Raw genomic sequence first — 14064 nt, 5'->3', positions numbered from 1 at the left:
AGGGGGCAGTTTTCAAGAACTAAGTTTTGATAGGTACTAAATATGAGCTTTGGCCAGCTAAGGCAGAGGGGTGGCTTCCACCAGCTATACACAGCTTGAAAAGCATTTGCAGTCTCAAGAACTCCAAAATTTATTGCCAGAAACTGCAACATTTATCTCCAGGTATTTTGCCAGCATTCACAGGTAACAAACAAGTGCTTTCTTGGGCAGGAAAGGACGATCAACCCCAGTGCACTCTGCAGTCTTACTAAAATGAAGGGTTTCTTCAACAAGGAAGAGAGCCTTCCTTAGGTCGAAGGTGGCACTACTGTACTGCCTGGCCTTACATATCAAACTGCATCTCAAGCCACGCTGGAGTCAGCATCAACCAAATACCCATCCCTTGCTTGCCCAAGGAAAAGAGGGTTTTTTCCACATAGCAGACAGTGTTGCTATTCATTTTAAGATTATAATAGCACAGATTTACAGAGATACACACAGGCTGAGCAATCTATTTACACACTCCTAAGCACAAAAGTTCACATGTGCAAAGAGCTAAAGAAGAAAACTTTCCAGTTGTGGTGGGAATGTCCAGCCATCCCTTCCAAAAGGCAGCATGAACTACATCCACTCATATGGTCAGGTTGAGACTCACTCATTTTAATCCTGTTCTACAGGACCTCTTACCAGCTTCCACTAACAGTCCTTGCTCTTCACATTTCTTTCTTCTCTACTTTACATACAAGTCTTACAACTAATGAGTAGGTTATCTAGCAATTTATCACTTGCTAGCAATTTATCACTGGGCCACCACCCTCAGCTCATCAGCATATACATAATGAAGCACAAAAAGGGGTAACATACAATATGAATCCCTTTGAAAGGTCAGTCCCCTCAGCATGAAAGGCTTCCTGAATCAAATAACATTCAGGAGGGACAGCTGGAGTCACAGCTGTAGCTGTTGAATGAAAAACAACTTTCAACTCACAGCACTTTGGAAAAATCACAATCCCAGGAAAAGTTTTATACATACACAAGGTTTTTTTCTTTTAGAAGCTTATACTTTTTTTTTTTTTTTTTTTTTTTTGGCTGAATCTGAGCTCAGTTGTCATTTTTACACGGCTCCAAAATCAACAGGTATTTATGATGACATTTATTTGGGATTTGCAGCACTATTTGCTACCTGTCCTTGTACACAGCCCTTGTGGCACATTTGTTTCTGGTAAGATCGGAAATCTGTAGCTGTATTCAGTATGGAAAATATACTGGAACTACACCTGAAAGAGATTTGTAAGGAATCTTTTATCTGTCTGGAAAAAAAGAAAAGATAATTCACTAAGACTTAATCATATCAGTGCTGATTCATAGGTGGTGCATAGTGTTTATGAGCCCAGGTGCACGTCACTGCCACAGAAGGCTCACAACAAACCCTCAGAGAGTTTGCAAAGTGAGATGGCAGTTTCTGAACAGGGGTAACAGGGACATGGCCCTCCCAGCAGGCATGACTCTTGTTGCCATGTTGCCCAGCTCCTGGCCTTGCAGGCCAGCCTTTAACCATTCAGTGTGCTTGCTTGTGTCTCTCTGCCGCCAGCATGGCTGTAGGATGATGACCCTGCAAGGGCAGCGGGACAGCCTGCCCCTTACACAAACTTCCAGCACATTGTCCAAAGCAGCCTCTGAAAACAGCAAGGAACTTTCCCGATCCTTACACTGGATATTTGGTGGCTCTATCTAAATTGCCCAGCCCTACAGATTATTTCAGCTAAAACCCATGTCTCACCTTTCCCTGCCCTAGGCTTCTCTCCCTTCCTTTAGACTTGAAAATTAAATGCAACCATAAAAACCATGTAGCTTAGTGTCAATTATAACAGCAAGAAAACCAGGTAATCATGGCAGCTCTCCTTTTCTGAAAGGGAGTAATCAACATGCAATGCCAGGCTAAGAAATGGTTGTCTGGGGAAGATTTCTGTGTCTATCTTGGTGCCCACATTGCCTTGCTTCTGTCCAAGCTAGGGAATTGTAAAAAGCCTTTGAAGTACACTCAGCATGTCATCTGCATATGTTTGCAGCTGGTTTACTGTTAGTGTGCCTAGAGCAGATAAATGATTATGTGTATCTGACCTGTATTTGTTGATATTAGCCTTCTTTCTTGGAAAATCTCTTTGTACACTGTCCAACCCTTGTCTGGCTGCTCGCAGTCTCACTTTGTGCAAATTCCTAAAAAGTGCCTCACCACCTCTGCAAGTTGCAGAGGACTTCTAGAAATGCTTCTAAGAAAACACTTTCTTCAGAGAGCTGATGGGACGGCTAGCACAAGATACTTGGTCAGCTGTAATTCTCATCCATCCTAGAGAGTCAGCATCAGCCTCAGGTGAGCAAGGGCTTCTGCACGGAGAGGAGAACAGCAGTGGTGCATCCAGAGACAATTCCTTTGGTACATCTGCCACCAGCATTGCCACAAAACACCCGCTGCAACCACTCGGCTGCCATGCTGCTCCTGCAGGTCACTTTGATTCTCTGCCATATCTCACTGCTCGCCAGGTCCAAACCCACAAAGGCATTTCTGTGCCTAATTTTAACTGAAGGGGAGGAAGGTGTCTAAACACTGCTGGCTCTTAGTCATTCAACAAGCCTTACCTCCCCCAGGCAGCCTTGATCAAGGACAGCATGAAATAGCATTCAGGGCAGTAGGTAAGCTACAATGCTGTCAGCTCATAATTTTTAAAAGATCCATAAAAATATTCAGAGTATTCAGCCACCCACACTGGCTTAAATTATGAGTTTCTCCCACACTGTGTAGCCTTTGAATGTGTTTAGGGCTCCCTTTACTTAAGGATAGTGTTGCTTCATATTCTCTAGACAAAAAACTCTGATGTCTGAGCTTTGCACACACAGCAATGACCATAGTAGGTAAAGGTCTGGCCAGGTTAAACATAGCAGGTAAAAAAGACCTCAGATCTGACTCTACCCTTCCACCAGTTCTATATCAGCAGAATTTAGATGTATTCAGTGGCATTTTTCTGGGTTTATGACACTGTAAGACCCTGAAACATTAGTATTCAGAGATTTTATTATTATTTCCATATCTCAATACCAAATAACTTCTAGTATTTTTTAAATTCAACTACAATTAAAGTACAGTTTTGAAATGTTTAGCCTTTTCCTCAGGCAAGCTGGTGAAAGTGGATTCCTCATTGCTGCATTTTGCTGTAGTAACCCATATCCTGCCAGTTTCATAGTTGGGATCAAATACAGTAGCTTTGTCTTGACAAGATACTGGTTATACATTTAAAGAATTACATCCAGTCAAATTTAGAAAAGGAAAATAGAATGGGGCTATTTTTGCTAATCTTGGATTTTACGAAGTCTGTCCCTATGAAATCTAAATTCTGGTACAAATTTGTTTTAGATCTTCAATGTCAAAATCCCTTTAAAAGGCAGAACTGAAAAAAAAGTATATATTTCACTTTCATTAAGGTGTATAAAACATTCAGCAATATCTGATTGGTTTGGAAAGCTGTGCTGTAATGATTAACACATCCACAGAAGCATCCACAGAAGGCAGGAAGGGTACACTGTTCCAATAGTGCCAAAGTCTGTCACACTACATATTGGAAATCTGGATGAGAAAAAATTTTCCAAGTAATTTAAGTGCTGTGAAAATGAAGTTAGCAGCTTAGATACATTTACAAAAACAAAGGCTGGTGATTACAAAGCTGGAATGAATGTGGACTGTGTTTACATCTGCTTCCTGGAAGGTAAAATGTAATCAGAGGAAGCAAAAAAATTAGCTTTTAAGATATTCTTTTTTGGTTTTGGGGTCTTGTCAGTAGGAGTTGTTTTCTTATGGCAGGATAATACAGAAGATTTCTGTGCTGTTACTCCATGGTGTGAGCTGATGAGACAGCTGGTGTACCCCATGCCGGAACAACAGCTGGGAATGGTCATGTAATGTTTCTGGACAGTACAACACAAGCCAGTAATCTCTGTCTCTCAGCTATCAGTCACCTTCCTTTTAATTAGTTTCAGATGCAGTGTCTAAATAGGCAGTGAAATGTCAGAAGTCCCACACTCTGAAATAGAGCTTCTCAGACCCCAGGTACAGCTTGATTGGTTTTGTTGCTGCAGACCACTGACCTTTGAAGAGAGGAATTCCCAGTCATGCTCAAGTAGCTTTTTTCAAAGGACACATCTAATAAATGCTAGCCTTAACACAGTGCCATTTAAAACCTTGCAGAAAAAGGCCTTAAACCTACTGCCAAAACCCTCTTTAAACAGGATCAGTCTCACTCAAATAAGATTTACTAAAGTTAGAAAGAAACTACTCATCCAGCACTAGACAGCTGTCCAGACTCTCTGGGAAAGCAGAAACCAATGGTAGCTGGAAATGGTGATTCATCTGTCCTTTTGGACACCTATCTTAGGGCAGGTGGTACGCCCTGCGTGCCACTGATTTCTGGGAGATGGGTGACTAGAGCCTCTACTTTCCGAGGGTTAAAGTTAAGTGAGCTAAACCCTGCTCGTAGTTTGTACAGCTTTGCAGACGTTTCACTGCTGTGAAGAACAGAAGAAAATCTGTAAAATGTCAGACTGAAGATCCTTCTACCCTACTTCCCATCACACCAACAGTGGATGCCTAGTGAACAGGCATATATGAAAAACTCCCTGTAACACTCCCCCAGTTTCCAGACATTTTCAGAACAGGAGCCTCCTGATGAGGTTGTGGTTTCTATATGTAGTTAATACTCCCAGGGGATTACTCTTATATTAAATCTCTTGTCTGTCCTTGAAATTCTAAAACCTTTAGCACCCACACCATCCTTTGTCAAGGAGATCCATGGGTCAGCTGGCTGAGATGTTTGGTTTGGAGCCCTACAGTTTTATTAACTTAATCTGATGTCTCCCACCTCATGTCCTGGAAAAGAGTAAAAAATCAATCTATTCATTCTCTCCATGCCACTCAAGATTGTTTTTGTAAATCTATCACCTCCTCCTCCTTTATCTCCTTTCCAAATACAAAAGTCCTAGCTTAGTCATCCTTCATATAGAGCCTTGCTGTACCTTTGATCATCTTTATTGCCCATCTCTAAACTTTTTCCAGCTGCCTTATAAACTTCATGTGATGGGGGGATCAGGACCGTCTAAGCTCACTGGAACAGACAAGCTCACACCCAACATCCCAAATTTCTTGCAACACTACTTACTCAGGATCAAAATGCCTGTCAGCGCTGTGATAAGCAAGCACAGTGATAAGCAGGCTGCAGGCAGCTGTTGAAGAGCCTCAGCAGTGTTACTGAAGCTGAAGTAATTGGAGCAGACTCAGCCAGCTCTTCCCATCTCTTCTTCTCCCACTGCAAGTGGCACATATGAGAGGTGGCAAGTCCCAGCTCAGTGTGGCAGAGCCATTGCAGGTGCAGGAACTGCAGTGCAGGACCAACAGGGAGACAGACACCTGGAGTGTGGAGATTCATGAAATACAGAGCAGGCATGGGTGGCTCTTGCTGCCTTCATCATGTTTCTCCCAAATCCCTTTGGTGCCTTAGCCATAACATCAGGACACTGGAGAAGGGGCTGGTTTTCCCAGCTCTTCAGTCAAAAGGCACCTCTCACTTGCCAAGCAGGAGAAGTGAAAACACGAAGAACCATTCCCCCAGGTCCCTGCCTTTACATGTTCATGCAGAGAAGGCAGTCATCCCCATCAGGTTTCATCTTCTAACACTGGAAGTGAATGTGTCTTGCAAATCATCAACATGAAGAGCTTGTGGGAAGGCCATTCATGAGAAATTTCCCTTTGATTTAATGATGGTCCTGAATATGGTTAGTCTGATGGGCATTTGCAGGTCCAGGGCCTTCCCAGTAAGCTGCAGTCCCTGCACATGTGATACAAGGTTGGTTTTTATCTTCCTGTCTGCAGGCTAGTAGCTGAAAAAGTGGGAGAGCAGACTGTCCTCAAGTAAAACAGAGGGCAGCTTTAACCCAGACATCCTCAGAAGCTCTGTTCAAAGCCATGTGAGTTGAAGCAACCCAAAAGCTTTAAATAACAGCTTGGAGAGAAGCACTCTGGGAGGTTTGCTTTTGGTGCATTTCACTGATACGCTTACTTTGTGAATAATTTTTTAAGCAGTGAACCCTTGCTTATGGGTCCCTTAAAGCCAAGGCTTAAGGGGCCTTGCAAGGGCTCCTTACTGCTCACCACAAATGTTTTATTACTGCCTCAACCAAAATCTTCTTTTGAAAGAAAGCAAGCTAGTGTTTGTTTTGCTTCCAGGTAGACAATTTTGAAAAACACAAAACCACAATAATTCTGGGGAAAAAAAAAGAGGAAGAGGGAAGGAAGCAGAAAGTAGAAACTCGAAAAAAATGAGAAAATGTTATAAGAAAAAATGAACAAACAGAAAAAGAAAAAAGAAAAGAAAAGAAAAGAAAAGAAAAGAAAAGAAAAGAAAAGAAAAGAAAAGAAAAGAAAAGAAAAGGAGACAGTGACCCAACAGGTTCAAATACGCTGAATATGTACCTTCAGATGCCTGCTTGAAACGCATGCTAGAGTTACAAAGGTATGAAACCTTCCTTTGCTGCTTTACAAAGTAAAACATCTCAGATTGAGTAATTTGGATCCTTGATAGCTAAGTGATTATTTATCAAAAGGTGCTAACACTCTATTTGCCCCTCGAGTAATGGTCACACAGTTGGGCTGAAGAAAACAAGACTGATCATCCATTTAAATAAAGCTGAGGAATTCTGGACTGCATTGGCTGAGAATCCATTTTAATTTGTGTTATTGTCTTTTCTTAAGGATAATACAGACCTTTTCAAACAATTAAAAGTAGGTGATATACAGTGTTCAGACTCCAAGGTTAGAAAAACATATTTTAAAAGCACAGCATTATTATTATAATTTTCTATTATAAAATATCAGCCAAGAAAAATATTTCTTGTCTTCATAAAACTGTTAAATTCCCAGTAGGGTGGGATGCAGATTACATTCCTAGTGGTTTGCTGTCTTGTTTGGAGAACCATGTGATTAACAGCTAAAGGGCAGAAATGCTTGCTACTGCAGAATTGCAGTCACCTCAAGAAAATGCATAGCCTAGAGCATTTCATAATTCAGCCACAGCAGAAATGCAAAGGCAAAGAATGGTAGGGAGAAGAGGTAATTTACTTTGGATTATTGGTGTGATCTCACTGTTACTTACTAATCTCAATTTGTACCAAAACCTTTGCACAATATTGATAACAGTGCAGTATTAAATATGGCAAGGCAGCTGCACCATAAAGAACCAAAATAATGGGGTTTACATTAACTCCTACTGTGTCACATTTCTGCAATAAAAACAACTTTTTACTGCTCCAAATCCAGGAAGACTTTATTTTTGATCTTTCAGGAAAAGTACAGTGATAAGCAAGTGCCTGTACGAGGAGGGGAAAATAGAGCTGATTCCATAAAGCTTTCACCCTTTTTATAACACACATGTGCTACTTCTTCCCTCAGAGCTTGGTGGGCTGCCAAGAGCCTTGAAATCTCAGAGCCTGGGTCCAGATGGATCAATGGATCCCGAGGAAACTGCTGGGAGAGGAAGCTACGGTGATTATTGCTTAAGAAGGACACAACGATGGGCTTTCTAACAGGTCTTTTTCCTCTTTGACATCTTGGAGGCAATCATGAAGCGAACAGAATGCCAGAGAATCATGAAGTGCATGAAGTCCAGTAACTTGATCTTCTCCAGTAATGTGATTTGGCTCTCTTTTAATGAGGAGGTTTCATACCTTCACCCCACCCTGCAAAGGTATGAATGACAGCCTGTTTCAAGGTCTTAATTTCTAGTAATGCTTATCAAATGTAATACAGCTATAGACTTGATGCCAAGCCCACACATTAGTCTGTGCAAAAAAACCCTATATATCTGACATCTCCAAAATGCTACACAAAGAAACCATCCCATGCTGCAAATTTTTTGGCTCCTATTACACTGGTGGAACTATGATAGTCATAATGAACTGCTAAAATTTCCTTGTAAGCTTTTCCTATATTGAGAAAAATGCATAGTAATCCATAAGACTTTGGTTTAATCAGTATAAATCACAAACAAGTGAGGCATTTTTTTCTGCTCAAGTAACATGAGACTCTAGGGTTTTTTCCCCTTTCTTATATGCGTTAAGTCAGTATTTAGTAAACCAACTCATAGTATGAGGAATCCAAAGCATCTCCTCTAAGCAACTCAGCATCTTCATCTTTAAAAAGTTTTGGCAAGAAATTGAGGCCTCTTCTGGTTTTGTTAAAGTTTATGGTAAATCTGCTTTTAACTTCAAACTGAAGCAGAAGTTTATCCTTAGTGTAAAATTCACAGAAATTTGGAGAAGACTAAATAATGGAGAAACTGTAAGCACTAAGAAAACAAAGAGAATTACTGGTTGCTTTTTTTTCTTTCTTTGTTTAATTACAAGTCCATTAAGCAAGCAAAGTAAAATCTTGCATACCGGGGCCAGAGCAAAGATAGCCAAAAAAAGGACATGATATTTTTATCTTTTGATAGATCGGATGATAAATGCTGACTATCACCATAGTTACAGGTCATTTCTGTATTTGAACACAGAGAGGCAGAGTACACAACCGATCCTGACTCATGCCCTACAAGGCTAGATGTTCAAGATGGATGGAGAAACATAATGAACTCAGTGCCACAATAACTGAAACAACCTTTTTCTTTCTCAGTGTTGGGCCTGTGCAAAACAACTAATTGATGTCTTTTGTTGCCTCATAGAGAGCTTGGCAACTGTACAGCTCCATGCAGTTTGTAAAGTAAGCACCACCATCAACAATTTCACAGGAGGGAAATGGGGGCAAAGACAGCAAGTGTCTGGTCCTAAATCACTCAGCATGTCAGTGTCTAGTGTGCAATCAGGGACATGGTAACGACCCCCCAAGGCCTGAGCCAGCCTAACACTGCTCTTCCAGGAATCCCCTTTCCACACAAGCCAGCTGGCTGAGAGACCAAAGCAGCAGAGCTGCAAATAATAAACAAATCAGGAGGGATGGGACCAAGTTCCCAATGGCAAATACCTCCAAGATTTCAACTGCTGTCAGCAAAACATATATCCCAACACAGGCATTACTGTCAGCAATAACATAATACCATTGTCTCTGGCTCTCTTCAGTGCAAGGAGTGTATAGAAGAAATCAAATGTTGAGTGGTAATGGTTAACTTTGTCATGCCTGATTCCCCTCACCCACATTGCTTGGTGTTACCTCTCCAACCTTCTCGTGCTGCTCCGTGGATAGTCATAACTCAAGTGGCAGAAAGGGTGGGGAGAGAGGAATAGCTCAGGCCCTGTCATGTTTTTACCCACCATTTGTGAACCACAGGATTGAAATCACTGTTACTCGTTGTGTGCTGCCAAGATGGAATTTAACAGAGTATGGTTGGGAGAGCTGAAAATAAAAGCATAACTTTATCTAACCTCTCTAGCTTACCACTGCATTTTTTTTTCCGTCCTGAAAGTATTCAATAAGAAATTTTAACTCTGAGATGAAAAATAATAGCTCGACCCTGCAGTTATCAAGGTCCTTCCTTGGTTTACATGGGATACTGTTCCTTCTGGAGTTTTGCTAGTTGGTTGTTGTTTCTTTCTGAGTAGTAGTCATGGTGCCTGAGCCCTGCTCGAACACTTTCTCTGACTTCTTACCAGGCAGCAATGTTGTCAGTTGTCATGTACCATCCTTATAAAAAATGCATAAATGGTGAGTCCAACAGTTGGATTTAAATCCATTATTGTTAAAATTGTGAGTTCAGAGAAGCAGGGATCTGACCTTCTATTCATTAATTTTTTTACTTTATTTGATGCACAAGAACTGACACACGGAGCTTCTATAGATACAAAGTAGGTAAGAAAAATAACTCAGTTCTCCCTCCTTCCATAAAGTGATCTAGTTTGCCTTTCTTTTCTCCTTTAGTGGGAAAGCAACCAATACAAATTGGAAAGCAGATCAAAAAATGCTGCCTCTACATGGAAAGACTAACCTGTATTCTCTACCCAAGGGCCAGGGAAAGCTTCACATCCTGGAGGCTGAGATAAATGGAAAATACCATAGGTTTGGCTCCATTTGCAGCCAAGCAGCACTACCTCTCCTGAGCCAGGACATGTCTGGTTTGGGATCATTCCTCACCACACAGAATAAAGGAGAGAGGTCAGGCTCTCAGAAAAGTTTCATAATCCATGTTCACTTTTGGGGTATAATCGGTGCCTGACATTGTCTCAGGTGGCTTGAGACAATGCTTTTTTAAGTCGGTGGAAAGATTTCTGCTGACCTCAGTGCTCCTTGGGCTGCTACTCCACATAAATCATGCACCAATTTGGCCATGGCTATGGGAAGTGGGATGCAGTATTTTGCATCATCTTCTGGTTTAGACTACACCCCACACAGAGCATGTTGAAATAGCTAATGTTTGTTGGGGTGGATCACATCAGCTTGTGTTGCTTTGGAAAGAACAAGCAAAAATGTAAACCAGTTCTTCTATTACACAAGTGTGCCGTAGCAGTGTGGAGCCCAGTAAGACATGAAAGAAAGAAATATCATAAAGGGCAGGCATAACTTTGCATCAGTCATCTGCACCTCCCTGTCTTCTTCTCCTTGCTAACTGACAGACTAGGCCAAGTCACCAGAAGGATGGGTTTCCAGCATCCACCTACATGTCATTATACCACAACCACACTCAAACTTACCAGTAATCTGCATGAAAAAAAATGTGACCAGGCACCCAAACAACAATATAATCTTGACCCACCAAGTACCAGACAAACCTGACAGAGCCTTATGCAGGTGGCACCTTCTCATTGTGTGCATCATATTGTCCGTTCCATTCAATCCCCAGTGGTATTTAGGTCTCTTAAAAGCCTGTTTCTCCCTCCATCACTACAGACCAATAACTTCCTTGAGCAAACAGGTCTGTGGCAACAATAGATTGTGCAGGATTGCACACCTACATAAATATTTGTACATTCAAACCCTTCCAACCCCACTGATATGTTCAGAAATTATGTCATCTGAATTAATGTCTTCCTATTAAAGCAGTGGTGACATCAGAACAAATTCAAGTCTCTGCTCTTTTAGAGTATCTATGATACTTTACATCCATATGCAGTGTAACTGAAATGAAGAGTTAGAATCTGTAGGAACAATTAAGTAATTTTCATGGAACTGTTTCCTTCTTTAGGTCCCTGAAAATCATTGTATGTCATTACTGCAGTTGTTCAGCTAAGGCTAATGTTCGTGGAAAGTGTATTCAGAAACACAAGACATAGATTTCAGCTAGCTGTCTCCTGAAGAAACAAAAAACCCATCTGTTGCAACATAAGAAAAATGAGGAACAGGCCTGAGGTTTTACAGGAAGAAAAGCAGTCTGGAAGAGAAAGAGGGAGAACAAGTCTTGCCTGCTAGCGATAACAGTTTTAAAGGAGGCACAGTGTTAGATCTTCTGAGGAACCCCTGGCCCCTTTATTTTATTACTAGTTGTGTCTCGAAACAGCCATTTATAGAAGAGATCCACTCTGCTCCTTGTCAATTACTAACATATGTCCCACACTTGGCAAACAAGACAACTCGGGAATGACATTTTGTGAATAATCAACAACATCACCCAAAAGTGGCTGCGTCTTTGCTTTGGGCTTAATGAAACATTTTTTCCCCAAACAAGATAGCTTTCTCACAATGGTGCCAAATGGAACATATTAAGCTTTAATAATGGCTGAAAACACTACGCACCAAAGAGGCAGGGATGGGGCTGTGAGAGCTCGCCTTGGACCTTAGGACAAACAGCTGCGTGTGCACCAGCCACAGATGGGGCTCTGCACAAAGGAGCCTCTGGGCATTGCTGCACTACAAATAATGCACTAAAATGGCAAGCTTTGGCAAACTGAACGTGGGACTTCGCAGAGGTCTGGGATTCAATCGTAAAACACTACAGAGAATGTAATCCTCAAAGCAAGCAACAAAAACTGTGGACAGCAAGGATAAGACAGGACATGGAAACTGCCAGCTTATTGCTGAAATGTGTATGGCCTACTAAGAAGCCCCAAATGTACAGACAGCTGCCATATACATGCATGCAAACAGTGAATACAGGCATAACGATGAACGTTTGCCTCAAGTGCTAAGGATTATGCTTGGCCTTTACCTCATTTAGCTTCCAAATATTTGTTTTGTAGTCCACATTCATTGTTCAGTCTATCTTTATCAAAACTCCAAGAGAGCAGATCAGCTTCCACAGTCCAGACTGCCTGCCTCTTTCCAGGGACTCTAACAAAACTCAGAAAAATGCCTTTGGGTGCTGTTTCACAGCTTATGTGTCTAGAAAAAGACAAGTGTCCTCTGTTCTTCCCTTCTTTCATACTCTTCCATCGTTCCAGGGAATCTCCCAACGCTGCCCCACCCTCCTTTTGAGGCAGCTCCATTCTCATCAGACACTTTCCTGAGCCATTTTTAGACTTTTGCTGTGTTAGTTCTCTGCTGCAGAGGGTCCAGTGGAGGGCCATGAAGATGATTAGGAGTCTGAAACATCGCTCTTATGAGGAGAGACTGTGGGAGCTGGGCCTGTTCAGTCTAGAGAAGAGAAGACTGAGAGGGGATCTCATTAATGTGTGTAAATATCTCAAAGGTGGGTGTCAAGAGGATGGTGCCAGGCTCTTTTCAGTGGTGCCCAGTGACAGGACAAGGAGCAATGGCCATAAATTGAAACATAAGAAGTTCCACCTCAACATGAGGAAGATCTTTTTTACCTTGAGGGCTGGAGAGCACTGGAACAGGCTGTCCAGGGAGGTTGTGGAGTCTCCCTCTCTGGAGACATTCAAAACCCACTCAAAGAGTTCCTGTGTAACCTGCTCCAGGTGACCCTGCCTTGGCAGGGGGTTGGACTAGGTGATCTCCAGGGGTCCCTTCCAACCCCAAAAATTTCATGATTCAGACCTGCCACGGACTGGATATGGCAGTTGCTGAATAGCCAGGCTGTTTTAAAACTTACCTCAGGAAGATACACTATTATCTCAATCCACCACAAAGTGCAGAAAGACAGAAGTGATCTCCAGGTCACTTCTAGGGCATAATTAGTCTTGTCTAGTAGTGATTTGTTGTTGCTTTGGGTTTTTTGTTTTGGTTTTTTTCTTGAAATGTATTGATTCTTCAGTCTTAAAAATAATCACTCTCAGTAGAAATGCCTACTAGCTCTTCAGTGCATGTGTATCATCCACATTTTGCTTTCCTTTATTTTAAATCAATTCCTAAGCCCTGAGAAAATCTAGCAGCCTTAAGAGCTTAGATTTGACAAAAGATGTAAAGTCATTTAGTACCATGCCACACACACACATATGTACATATCACTATCACCTTAATGCATTGCAAGCCCACAGTGGTTTTGCTGGATTATAATTCTCCCAAAATTATTTTCAAAGAGAAAAAGTACATTCCCCTGAAAAGTTCTCGATTACCTCAATTCCCAGACATATAAATTAAAATAACATTCCCTCTTTAAAGCATCTCAGATCAGGGCTCCAATTAGTATGAAATGAGGGTCTCCCACTGTTGCTCATGTGAACACTGCCAGCAGCTTAAAAGGTTTTGCTCTGGTGGGAAGAAGATGGGCCATGATTGAAGGGCTATGATTGAAGCACTGCTGTCATCTACTTAGCTAACGTATGTTGAGATAATTTCTCCCAACCGCCTTCTTTAAATCACTCACTTTCCTATTTCATCAAGATTCTTAACAGCTCCGAATCAGAGAGATCCCTGTAGACATCCAATTTATTCTGCAGTGTTTTCAGCTGTTTTCTCTCCATTTCCTGTTCTGTGCCTCCTTCGAGCTTTTACTTCTCCTCTCTGCAAGTTTGCTGTTTCTATCACTGCTGCAGGTATAGCTTTTCACCTTCAGACCTATCCTCTTCATTATACAACATAAAAATTTCACATAAACTGCAAAAAAACCCCAACAGAGGACTGAAAAACCTGGTGCTGTTAATGGCATCAAAGTGCTTTGAGAACAAAGCTTAAAGGACAATCCCTAATAATTCACCTGTGACCATTCTTCTAAATTCTTATAC

The 14064-nt window shown here is 41.5% G+C and overlaps 1 long non-coding RNA gene across 1 annotated transcript in view; it reads right to left on the bottom strand.

The window, feature by feature from the left end:
* The window catches only part of LOC121666260, a 29307-nt gene extending 23436 nt beyond the window's left edge, over positions 1-5871 (bottom strand). The window contains exon 1 of the long non-coding RNA XR_006016635.1: positions 5184-5871. This is a non-coding gene — a long non-coding RNA (uncharacterized LOC121666260). The remainder of the gene's footprint in view (positions 1-5183) is intronic.
* Between the last annotated feature and the right edge of the window lie 8193 nt (positions 5872-14064).

Source organism: Corvus kubaryi, unplaced genomic scaffold (genome assembly GCF_017639235.1).
Source record: "Corvus kubaryi isolate FWS band 111438036 unplaced genomic scaffold, C.kubaryi_AGA036_p1.0 132, whole genome shotgun sequence".
In the NCBI taxonomy this organism is placed as follows: domain Eukaryota; kingdom Metazoa; phylum Chordata; class Aves; order Passeriformes; family Corvidae; genus Corvus; species Corvus kubaryi.
The sequence above is the reverse complement of the archived record's forward strand: the minus strand, read 5'-3'. Positions and strand labels throughout refer to the sequence as shown.